The 10,500-nt window shown below is 44.0% G+C and overlaps 1 protein-coding gene across 16 annotated transcripts in view; it reads left to right on the top strand.

Moving 5' to 3' along the window:
* The first annotated feature begins 3,284 nt into the window (after window positions 1-3,284).
* STAU1 (staufen double-stranded RNA binding protein 1) overlaps window positions 3,285-10,500 on the top strand; it is a 61,612-nt gene continuing 54,396 nt past the window's right edge. For 5 of the 16 annotated variants that reach the window (XM_061437907.1, XM_061437910.1, XM_061437909.1 and 2 more), the window contains exon 1: window positions 3,291-3,375. The gene's annotated coding sequence lies outside the window, so the exon portion shown is untranslated. Of the gene's footprint in view, window positions 3,376-10,500 lie in introns of all 16 variants that reach the window. The other 11 variants (XR_009740546.1, XM_061437899.1, XM_061437898.1 and 8 more) reach the window with 6 other exon arrangements.

Below are 10,500 nucleotides of genomic sequence, written 5' to 3'. Positions count from 1 at the left end.
AACAACAATCACCTGAAGATTTAATACTCCTTATTTTTTTAGAACAACTTTGAACTCTCACTTTGTATAACCAAGGAACTGTATTTAACTGAGGCACAGGTTAGCCGTGGGCTGGCTGAGGTTCAGGAGTAGGTCACTTGGATTTGTTTTTCTCTATTTATACCTAGAGACTGTCAGTCAAATTCTCTTCCAAGGGCCAGAAGACTTGACTCTTGCCTAATTATTAAAAAAAAATTATTTTTAGGAATTACTTATTTTTCCTTAGGAAGAGGTGGAAATGAGGAATTGTGACCATTAAGTTACACTAAATTCTGTGCATTCCTTCCCAGAATTTACATTATATGTATTTATAATAAGGAATGGGAACTCACAGAGCTCATGAAGGTCCTGTGAGAGGTTGATATTTATCTAAAGATCATACCTATGATTTCACGTATCGGTTAGAAAATAGAGAAATGAGCTATCAAGCCATGAAAAGATATGGCTTGATATCTTTTCAAGGAATCAAGGAGGATGGACTTCCTGGCTGTCCAGTGGTTAGAACTCTGTGCTTTCACTGCAGTGCCCCGGGTTCAATCCCTGGCTAGGGAACTAAGATCTCGAAGTTACACAGCACAGCCAAAAAGAAACAAAGAGCAGTTGGTCACCTTCGCTGATCAGAGCAGCATACTTAATTCTTTACAACACTAAGGCGAGTCCTACGAGTCTTTAGATGGGGAAGCTGAGAAAGGGTGTCTTCAAACTACTAATTCTCATGACCCCTAGGTCAAATGGGAACTTGTTCCTATTTAACTAAGAGGAAAACTGAGGCCCAGCTGTATTGATGCCCAAGGCATAAGATAACCTCCAAGGATTGTGTTGGGGCTGCGGGATGGGGAAGAGAAATACCCCCTCAATATATAGAAGGAGGGAAGAAAGCTGAGACTGGAAGTCACAGGCCCATCAGCTGGGTCACCAGGGGTGACAGTGAAATGGGTCAAAACGCTACCTTCTACTTTCAAACCTTTGAAGAGATTGTCTGATTGTGCAGAGACCTCAGCACTGGGTTTAGGGAAACCTTTCTGTGCTCCTTTACCCAAGTGAACTATAGGATCTAGATTGCTTGAAAGTTAGAAAGAAAAATAAAATTAACCTTTAGCAGAGGGCTGGGCAGAATGTTGCTTAGTACTGTCTTGCTACTGCTGCTGCTAAGTCACTTCAGTTGTGTCTGACTCTGTGCGACCCCATAGACAGCAGCCCACCAGGCTCCCCGGTCCCTGGGATTCTCCAGGCAAGAACACTGGAGTGGGTTGCCATTTCCTTCTCCAATGCATGAAAGTGAAAAGTGAAAGTGAAGTCTCTCAGTCATGTCCGACTCCTAGCGACCCCATGGACTGCAGCCTACCAGGCCCCTCCGTCCACGGGATTTTCCAGGCAAGAGTACTGCTGCTGCTAAGCCACTTCAGTTGTGTCCGACTCTGTGTGACCCCATAGACGGCAGCCCACCAGGCTCCCCCGTCCCTGGGATTCTCCAGGCAAGAACACTGGAGTGGGTTGCCATTTCCTTCTCCAATGCATGAAAGTGAAAAGTGAAAGTGAAGTTGCTCAGTCATGTCCTATTTTTCCCGACCCCATGGACTGCAGCCTACCAGGCTCCTCCGTCCATGGGATTTTTCAGGCAGGAGTACTGGAGTGGGGTGCCATTGCCTTCTCTGTAGTACTGTCTTACATGGGTACTAAATGGACAGTGAGGTTCCTTTGACTGTTTTTGGTGTCCTAAAATTCAGGTTTCTTGTATTTTTTTTTAAAGACTACATAAAAGTGCCTTTTAATTTAGCTAATTTATTATTTTATATACAGATCATAAGTAAGGAAAATAAAAAATCTTTTTTAGATCAATGGGGGAAAATAATAAAATCTTTAACTCAATATTACTTTCTCATCAACAAGCTGTTATTTCAATTGTTTTTTAATTATTTTCTTTTTTTCCCCTAACTTTAAACTTTTTATTTTGTATTGGGACATAGCGGATTTAACAATTTTGTGGTAGTTTCAGGCCAACAGTGAAGGGACTCAGCCATATATACATGTATCCATTCTCCTCCAAACCCTGTTCTCATCCAGGCTGGCAAATAACATTGAGTAGAATTCCATGTGCTATACATGGAATTCCATACGTAGGTCCTTCCTTGTATTTCATAAGGAGCAAAGTCAGGAGGCTTGCCCGATCCGGAAAAGGGAGTCCTCTATGCCTGGGGCAAGGTCCCAAAGCACTGTTTGGAGCAGCCCCATCAGACACTTGATATTATGAACTCATGCAAATTAAACTATATTGCCCTGGCAAGAGAGATTGAGCAATAGTTAGATTGAGAGATCCCGAGAAAGAGATAGAGAAACTATTTTTAAAGAGTAAGGACGCAATCCTAGAATAAGCAAGAGAGAAAGTGCCTGGACATCAGCAGCCCCTTCGTTTACTGTTCCCTCAACCTCCAACAACGTGTGCGGTTCTTAACTGTGGCTGATTCAACGTTCCCCATGCGCAGACCTCAATCTCTTATATGAGGGCTGCAAAACACTACTTAGTTCATCTAAAACTCGGCGAAAGAACTAAAAACCCGGCCCTTCTTGCCTTTTAACTCATTATAAAAGTTGGGGCTTTTATTGTGTTTTACTCTCCTTAGAACGTAAGTTCCATGAGGGGAGGGGTTTTGTCTGATCACCACTATATTCTCAGCCCTCGGAGCAGTGTTCTGCACGTAGCCGGCGTTTCATAAACATTTACGAAATGAAGAATTGAGAGGCGAGAAAGGAGTAACGCAGGTCGGAGGAGACGATGACGGAAAGGGGAAAAGGGAAGAACGAAGCGGAAGGAGGAAAGAAGGAAGGCCCAGCCTCCGTTCCTCTCCAGCGGGCAACCCACACCTCCCCCCCCGACCCCCAGAGGACTACAACTCCCAGCAGGCCCCGGGCGCCTAGGGCTGGCCGAGGAAGCACAGGCGGGGCCGGCCCGGCTCCAGCCAGCCCGGTTCCCGTCGCGCCTCATGTGACGGCGGCTGCCGCAGCGCCCGCCGGGACCTGTAGTCTGGGCCGCAGGTGGGGGTGGGGTTGGGCACGGAGACGGGCGGGGGCCGGGAGGGCGGGCGCAGGCCCCTCCCCCGTCACTTCCTGCGGGGCTGCGGGCGCCGGGGCGGCTCTTCAGCGTTTGCGCCGGCGGCGGCCGCGTCTGGCTCGGCTCCCCGCCTCCCTCAGACCCCCCCCGGCCCGGCGGCGCCCGCCTCCTTTGCGGCCACTCCGCCTCTCCCAACCCGACGTCCCTTCCTTCTGCCCCTTCCTCCTTCCCCTCCTCGCCGCCGCCCAGGACCGCCGGCCGGGGGACGAGCCCGGGGCAGCAGCCAGGTGAGACGGCCGGGCCTGACGGGGCCGCGGGGGCCGGTGGGCCGCGCGCCTGGGGCTTAGGCCGCGGCGGGCCTGCGCGCTCTCGGCCTTGCTCGGCGCCCCCTCTCCACCCCCCGCCCGGGCCTCTCTCTCCCGCCCGCGGGGCCTTCCCGGAGGAGGCGGGCTCTTCCGCGCCCCCCAGCCCCCGGGCGCCCCGCGCGGCCTGGACCCCGGGGCGCCCCCAGCCACTCCGTCCCGCGCTGGGCGGCCCAGAAAACAGGTGCCACGCCGCCTTGCTTCATTCCTTTTCCTCGCGCGGCGTTGCCGAAGTTATTCTCGGGGCCGGGGCGGGAGGGGTGCGGGGGGGTCCCCCCGCTTCCAGTCCCTGGGGGTCCGGGACACCCAGATCACCTCAGCCGGGTATGGAGCGTGATACGAGCCTGGCCCAGGTGTCCGACGCGGGGGTTGGGGGGCAGATCCCAGCACTGTCCCCCCCCTTCGGCAAGTCGCTGGAAGTCTTTTGTGTTTTGGTTACTAAAAAAAAAAGGGGGCGAATGCCGTCCCTGCCTCCGAAGGCTGGTAGGGTTCAGTGAAACGGGGCGTGGGAAGCGCTTATCAGGGTGCCAGACCCACAGCGTGTCCCAGTACACCGCCTGCAGTTTATTAGCGTGATATTAGGGTCAAACTTAATGGGTAGAGAGATTGGACCAGAGTTGACCTACCTACCCGTTTTGGGTTTCCTTAGAGGCGGAAACGTTTCAGCTTCGTGCCCACCGCCAGCGCCGGGGCATTGTTTTGGGGTGGTCAGCATCTGAAAGGGGCGTCTGTTTCATGGGGACACCCTGAGCCGGCAGTCTGTGAAAGATAAGTGTTGTTATTTCCATCTCCTCCGCTGAGTCAACTGCAGGATTTTCACCAGTTCCCTCAAGTCTATGAGCAACCTGTCCTTTTTTTTTCTTTCCCCCTGCCCATCATCCGGCTTCTTGTTGTCATTCCATTTCTGGGAAAGTTTCCTTGAGTTTAGCAAACCATTCTGGAGCACTTGCTGTGTTTGTCAGGCTCTGGAGGGAGGGTGTCCGTGTCCGGAGCTGGAAAAATGTCTTGTCTTTTCTTGCCGCTGCATCTCTAACTTCTGACTTTTTTTTCCCCTCACCGCAGCTTTGCTTTTAAGTCCCCTCTGTCCCCGCGGGCCGGCCTTGCTTTTAAGCCCTTGCCCCACCTCCGTGTTGCAGTGTTGCTTATGTGGACGTTTCCTTCTGTTCGGCGAAGATGTGTGCTTCCGTCTGTTCTGCCTCTGTTCTCTGGCTGTGGGACGTTTTTAAGGTCACTCTTGCCCTTTTGCTTGTCGCTTTCATCGTTTAGAGGGTGGTGGAAAAAGAGACCAGATTTTTGGTTGATTTTGGACTTTTCAGGAATCAGTGTGCTTACCAAAGGTAGATTGCACTGCAGCTTGTTGAAGTCAAAACTAAAAATACAGTGGGGTGGTGGAGGGAGCTTCAGTCATCCTGGTCACGGGTGAGATTTTTAGTTTTTAATTTTTATTTCTTTTGTTGGTGGTGATTATTTAGTTGGAGCATAATTGCTTTCCAGCGGTTGTGTTAGTTTCTGCCATACAACCTTGTGAATCAGCTGTATGTGTGTCTATATCCCTTCCCTTCTTAGCCTCCCTTCCAACAAGTGGGATTTTTACACAGCAGCTTGATTTGAAGATACTGAGTTTCTTTTAATTCTGTTTTCAGTTGTCCAGTTGTCCCCTTCATTAAGGAAACTCAGTTTATGGGGGTTCTAACTTATGGAAGAGTGAGGAAGGTGTGTTTGCTCTGCTGACTGACCCTCCTATATCATAGGGTTGTTTTAGGTAGTACATTTCCTTCTGAACTTAAACTTTGATTTACACCCATCTCTCAGTAACACACTGGATGCAAAGTGGCCTCCTGGATTTTGACGTTTTCCTAGAATTTTTTGACACAGTCTTACATCCAAGAAATAGTTTAAAGTCTTTGGATGACTCTCTAAAAACAGCTATACAGGCAATACAAAGCATGTCTTCTGCCATATTCAAAATTGTAGTATTAGGGAAATGACTTTAACTCTGCAGTTGATAATCTAATTTTTAAAAAAACATTTTATTATGGAAAACATACAAAAGTCGAATAGTACAGAGAACCCCCTGAATTGATCATTCACATTTGATAATTATTAACTCATAGCCAAGGTCAGTCTTGTTTCATGTAGTGCCCCCTCCCCCAAACTAGGTTATTTTGAAATAAATCCTGAATATCATACAATTTTACCAGATTGCCCCAGACTCTTAATCTGTCACAAGGTTTACTTTTAGTGGAATCATAGTTCTTATTTTGTTTGTTGGGCTTCTTATCTCTGTTTATACATGATTACTGTATATCGGGGGGGGGGGGGTACTTAACCACCCTCAAAGACCTATCCAAAATGCTGCCCTGCTTCTTTGTGTACAATATCAACAGTTCTTGAGCTATTCACTGTAATTGAAAAGCAATCATAAATACATATATCCCTAATCTTGTTTTGGTGGAGGCCTACCTGTTAAACCACTTTTAATGGAGAAAAGCTTTGTGTCAAAGTTAAAGTACAGTTAATAATTCATTATGAAACCTCCAAAGTTTCTTTACAGTAGTTGTGTAAATACACTATCACCTTAGGGTAAGAATTAAGCAAAGGATATTTTATTTCAAAGATGTATTTTAAAGATGGCCACTCCCCACAATCTGCTGTATTTATAAACCAATTTTGTAAATAAGAATGAATTCACAGCATGAATATTCATGTTTTTCCTTCTCATCTAAAAAGAGATCTCTCTTAGAATGGAGGTTGACAGGAATATTGTGTTTGTTACTGTTACTTTTGAAATTTCTGGTTATGAACAGTTTTCAACTTGTAGACCTGTCATATCATTATTTCAATTGTTCAGATTTACTTTTGAGCTTAATCAGGTAATTTACTTGTTAGTTACTACAACCTGGGAGATGAGCAGGAATATGCCTGCCTCTTAAAATTAGGGAGGGGGGAAACCCAACCATTTTGATATCTAAGAAAGGACACAAAACATAGTTTATTTTTAAAAAATGCACAGTGTTTCCCAGTAGGCGTTAAGTAAAACTTTTAAATATTTGGAATTGTTACTGTTAGTTCAGACTAAAGTGCTCACTTTTAAGATTCGGCCAGAAAGCCTATTTATATACAGATTATCTTAAGTTTAGAGATGAGCATGACTCATGGAACTTCCCCCTCTGCGATTCTGAAGTCTAAGCCATTAACATTCTGGATATAATTATTAAACATGGGCTATAGCGTGCTGCTTTATCCAGAGTTTCTCTCCAATAAGACTTGACCGTGGGCGGAGGCATAGAGTGGGTCTCAGCTTATGGGGCAGTTTTCTCTGATGTGCTTTGACTGGATGGAGTGAGAAAGAGTGAAATTCACCAGCAGAAAGATGAAACTTTCATGAAAAAGGTATCTTTCTGTAGGATGTCGTATATCAATACTAGAAGCCTAGTTTATGAGTCTCCAAACTGGATCATATTTGATGTCCTACTTAGTAACAAAGAATTGCTCAGTTTGGGGAAATATTAATTTCTCTCCCTCAAATGAGAGCTTTTGGAGTTGCTTTATTTCTCTCAGAATAGGATTTGGCGCCTTCAAAATTATTTAGAGAACTTTTGTTTCCCTTATGTATGTGTACGTATTATATATGTGTGTTCATTGAGTTGTTGTGTAAAATTATTTTTTCAATCAGTAAAGTTCACAAGCTACTATTGTTAAGTTATATTGGTGCTGCTGCTGCTGTTGCTGCTGCTAAGTCACTTCAGTCGTGTCCAGCTCTGTGCGACCCCAGAGACAGCAGCCCACCAGGCTTCCCCGTCCCTGGGATTCTCCAGGCAGGAAGACTGGAGTGGGTTGCCAATTCCTTCTCCATATATTGGTGCAGATTCACCTAAAAAAAAAGTTTAGAGAATTTTATAGCATATTTTTTTTCACATTAGATCTGTAACAGATTGTTTCAGATTAACTTCTTGTGACAGAGACCTTTGTAGTTAAAATGCTTCTGGTGAATTTTCTGCATAGGCTTTTCCTTAAATGCTTGGTTTTGACCAGGTTTTATCCAAAAAATATAATTTATACATTTAACCATGAGAAGACATTTTAGTTGCTATGGTTATTTTTCCCTAACATTTTGTTATGAAATTTTTCACACATGTAACAGTTTCAAGAATTTCAGTGTACACCTCTGTATTTACCACCTACTTTCTGCCATTATTTTACTATATTTGCTTTATCATGTGCCATTTCTGTCTGTCCATCTCTTTTAATTCATTAATCTGCTTTATTTTCAGTACATTTCCAAGTAAATTATAATATCAGCACACAGCATGATTATCTACCAGAGTTAATCTTAATTGAGACAATTCTACAAGGTATTCCTTAATCCTGAAAGCCAAGAGCTTTGTTGACTTTTGTTTCCAAATTTTATTTTAGTTACAGAACTCTTTGCTTTATTTTTTTGGCTGCACTGTGCAGCATGTAGAACTTCCCTGACCAGGGACTGAACCCGTGCCCTCTGAAGAAGAAAACCAGAATCTTAACCTCTGGACCACCAGGGAAGTCCCAGAACTTTGCTTTCTAAAGGGAATTGTTTTAAGAACTTTTTGCATGAAGATGTGCTTATCCATGTATCAAGTATTACAAAGTTTGAGTAATGTTGATCAGATCCTTTTCTTCTCACATAAGGAGATAGTAAGATTATAAATATGCAGCTATGTTGATCTTAACAAATGCTGCCAGATGGATGGCTTGGATATATTTTGCTGACAGCTTCATGCTCTGAACTAAAAAATTCTCTGAACTATCAAAGATAATTATTTATTTTAATAAAATGGTAGAATGAGGAAATTACTGCCAATAGCTTGTTTATTTTAAATATGTACATTTCCATAGAAGTGAATAAGGCTGATGTAAAGTGATTTGTGTCACCAGATAAATGGAGGTAGAAGCAAACTCTCTTCAGACTTAATTATATTTTCTGAAATAACACATGTTGTTAAAGGAGTGTATTCAGGGGACTCCCTCAAAGTATATTTACTGAAAACAAAAGTAGGAAAATCTATCCAAGAATGTATTTGCTTTCAATTAAAAATTGGTCTTCTAAATATTAAATCTGTAGCCCATCTGCTTCTGTTTAAACTGGAATCTAATTTGGAAAAGTGTGATGACTTTGTGAGTTTTTAACAGTAATGAAAGCAAAACAGAAAATTGTTTTATCATATAATAGAGGTCATAATTATCCTAGAGGCCTTTTGAAATGTCTGCTGAACTACAAAGTCTAAGAAAACCTATTTAAATGCCCTGGGGTCTTTTCCCAAAATGAAATGGTTGCTCATCAGATTGTGTGTCTACCTGAGGTATCGGTACAGTTGGTTACCCAGTGAGTGTGGGTTGATTTTAATCAGCATGTTCTCTACTTCCATTAAAAAAAATTTTTTTTTACAAGTGGTGTGTAACTGTAAGTTTATATTTATAGATGTTTTATGACTGAGGACAGGATCAGTGAATTTGCTGGACAATTTTTGCTACTATTTATTGAGCTCTTACCATGTGCCAGGTTAGGATTACAGGGTGAGAGTTACTTGATGCAGCAAAGGAATCTGAAAGGTCAGATTGAATTTATTTAATAATATAAAAGCTGCTGTTGATTGAGCTCTTCCTTTGTGCTAGAGGTTGAAGTGGACACTTTATGTTGTATTTCTGATCCTCCTGAGCTGCCTTTGCAGTGAAGGGTTGTAATAGCTGAGGTCCATCCAGGAGGCCCGGTACTGGAGCGGGTCCTGAGCTCCTCCTACTGAGCACGCCGTCTCTAATTATTCTCAGGTGCTTTTTGTTTAGGATGATTGATTCTGCCGGTCAACAGTGCTTTCTTCCCAGTTTTCCCACCCAGGGCAGTTAGGATGAATTTTGTTCACTAAGGCTTTAGACCAATCCGGGAAAAAGTTTGGCTCAGTAATACTCAGTCTTTTAAATGAATGCTGTGTCATTTCCTTGAAGTAGCTTGGATTTACAGTTTCCTTTTATTTGTTGTGATAGATTGCTCCAGTCAACTTATCAACTGTTAGGCTGATTCAAAGGTTGAGGGTAGGGCTTAGAAGTAAACGGGGAGGAGGAAGTTTCCTTAGCCTTTCCCTAAATTATTGCTATAATCTCCCTTCATGAAGTTTATTATAAATGATTGGTTAACTATAGACAAGATTGTTGCTAAGAAAACTGGTTTCTTTGGAGTCGCGTTACTCCGCTTTATTGGAAATGAGTTAACTGAGCCTCTAACTTATAGAGCTGTCGCCCTCTTTGGTTCCCAGCCATCTCTAACATTCATTTCCTGGCTGACGGTACTCAGAATATTTAATGTAACTTTCTATTTGGTATTGGACTGCCTCTTAAACAGTTTTTTTTTACTTTCTTTGAATCGATGATCCCCTGAATGAGAAGCCTCTTTGGTTCCCCAACTCTGCAGTCGTCATCTCTTATGGCTAATCTTAAAAGGCTAGATCAGTGAAACTAAGTGTGCCTTTGGTTTTGGCGTTTTAGTGAGATGGTATTTGAGTTTCCATTCTGTGTTTAATCTCAACCAAGGTGTTGTAAGTGTGTCTCATTAATCAGGAAAAGGTGTTGGAAATAGGTCTTTTCTGGGAAGGGAGTGAGCAGATAATGCTTCTTAAGTGGCTACTGTATTAGCTCCTCTCAGGCAGGAGCTTTGGGATCTACCTGCTGCTAAGTCACGTCAGTCATGTCCGACTCTGTGCAACCCCATAGACGGCAGCCCACCAGGCTCCCCCGTCCCTGGGATTCTCCAGGCAAGAACACTGGGGTGGGTTGCCATTTCCTTCTCCAATGCTTGAAAGTGAAAAGTGAAAGTGAAGTCGCTCAGTTGTGTCCGACCCTCAGTGACCCCATGGACTGCAGCCTTCCAGGCTCCTCCGTCCATGGGATTTTCCAGGCAGGAGTACTGGAGTGGGGTGCCATTAGATCTTGTCTAATTCTCGCACATTTTTTTCCTTTTTGAAGTCCATGCTTTCTATAGATTAAAATTAACTGAGGCATGAATTTTCTACCCTTGCAGAT

This window comes from Bos javanicus, chromosome 13, assembly GCF_032452875.1.
Source record: "Bos javanicus breed banteng chromosome 13, ARS-OSU_banteng_1.0, whole genome shotgun sequence".
NCBI lineage: Eukaryota > Metazoa > Chordata > Mammalia > Artiodactyla > Bovidae > Bos > Bos javanicus.
The sequence above is the reverse complement of the archived record's forward strand: the minus strand, read 5'-3'. Positions and strand labels throughout refer to the sequence as shown.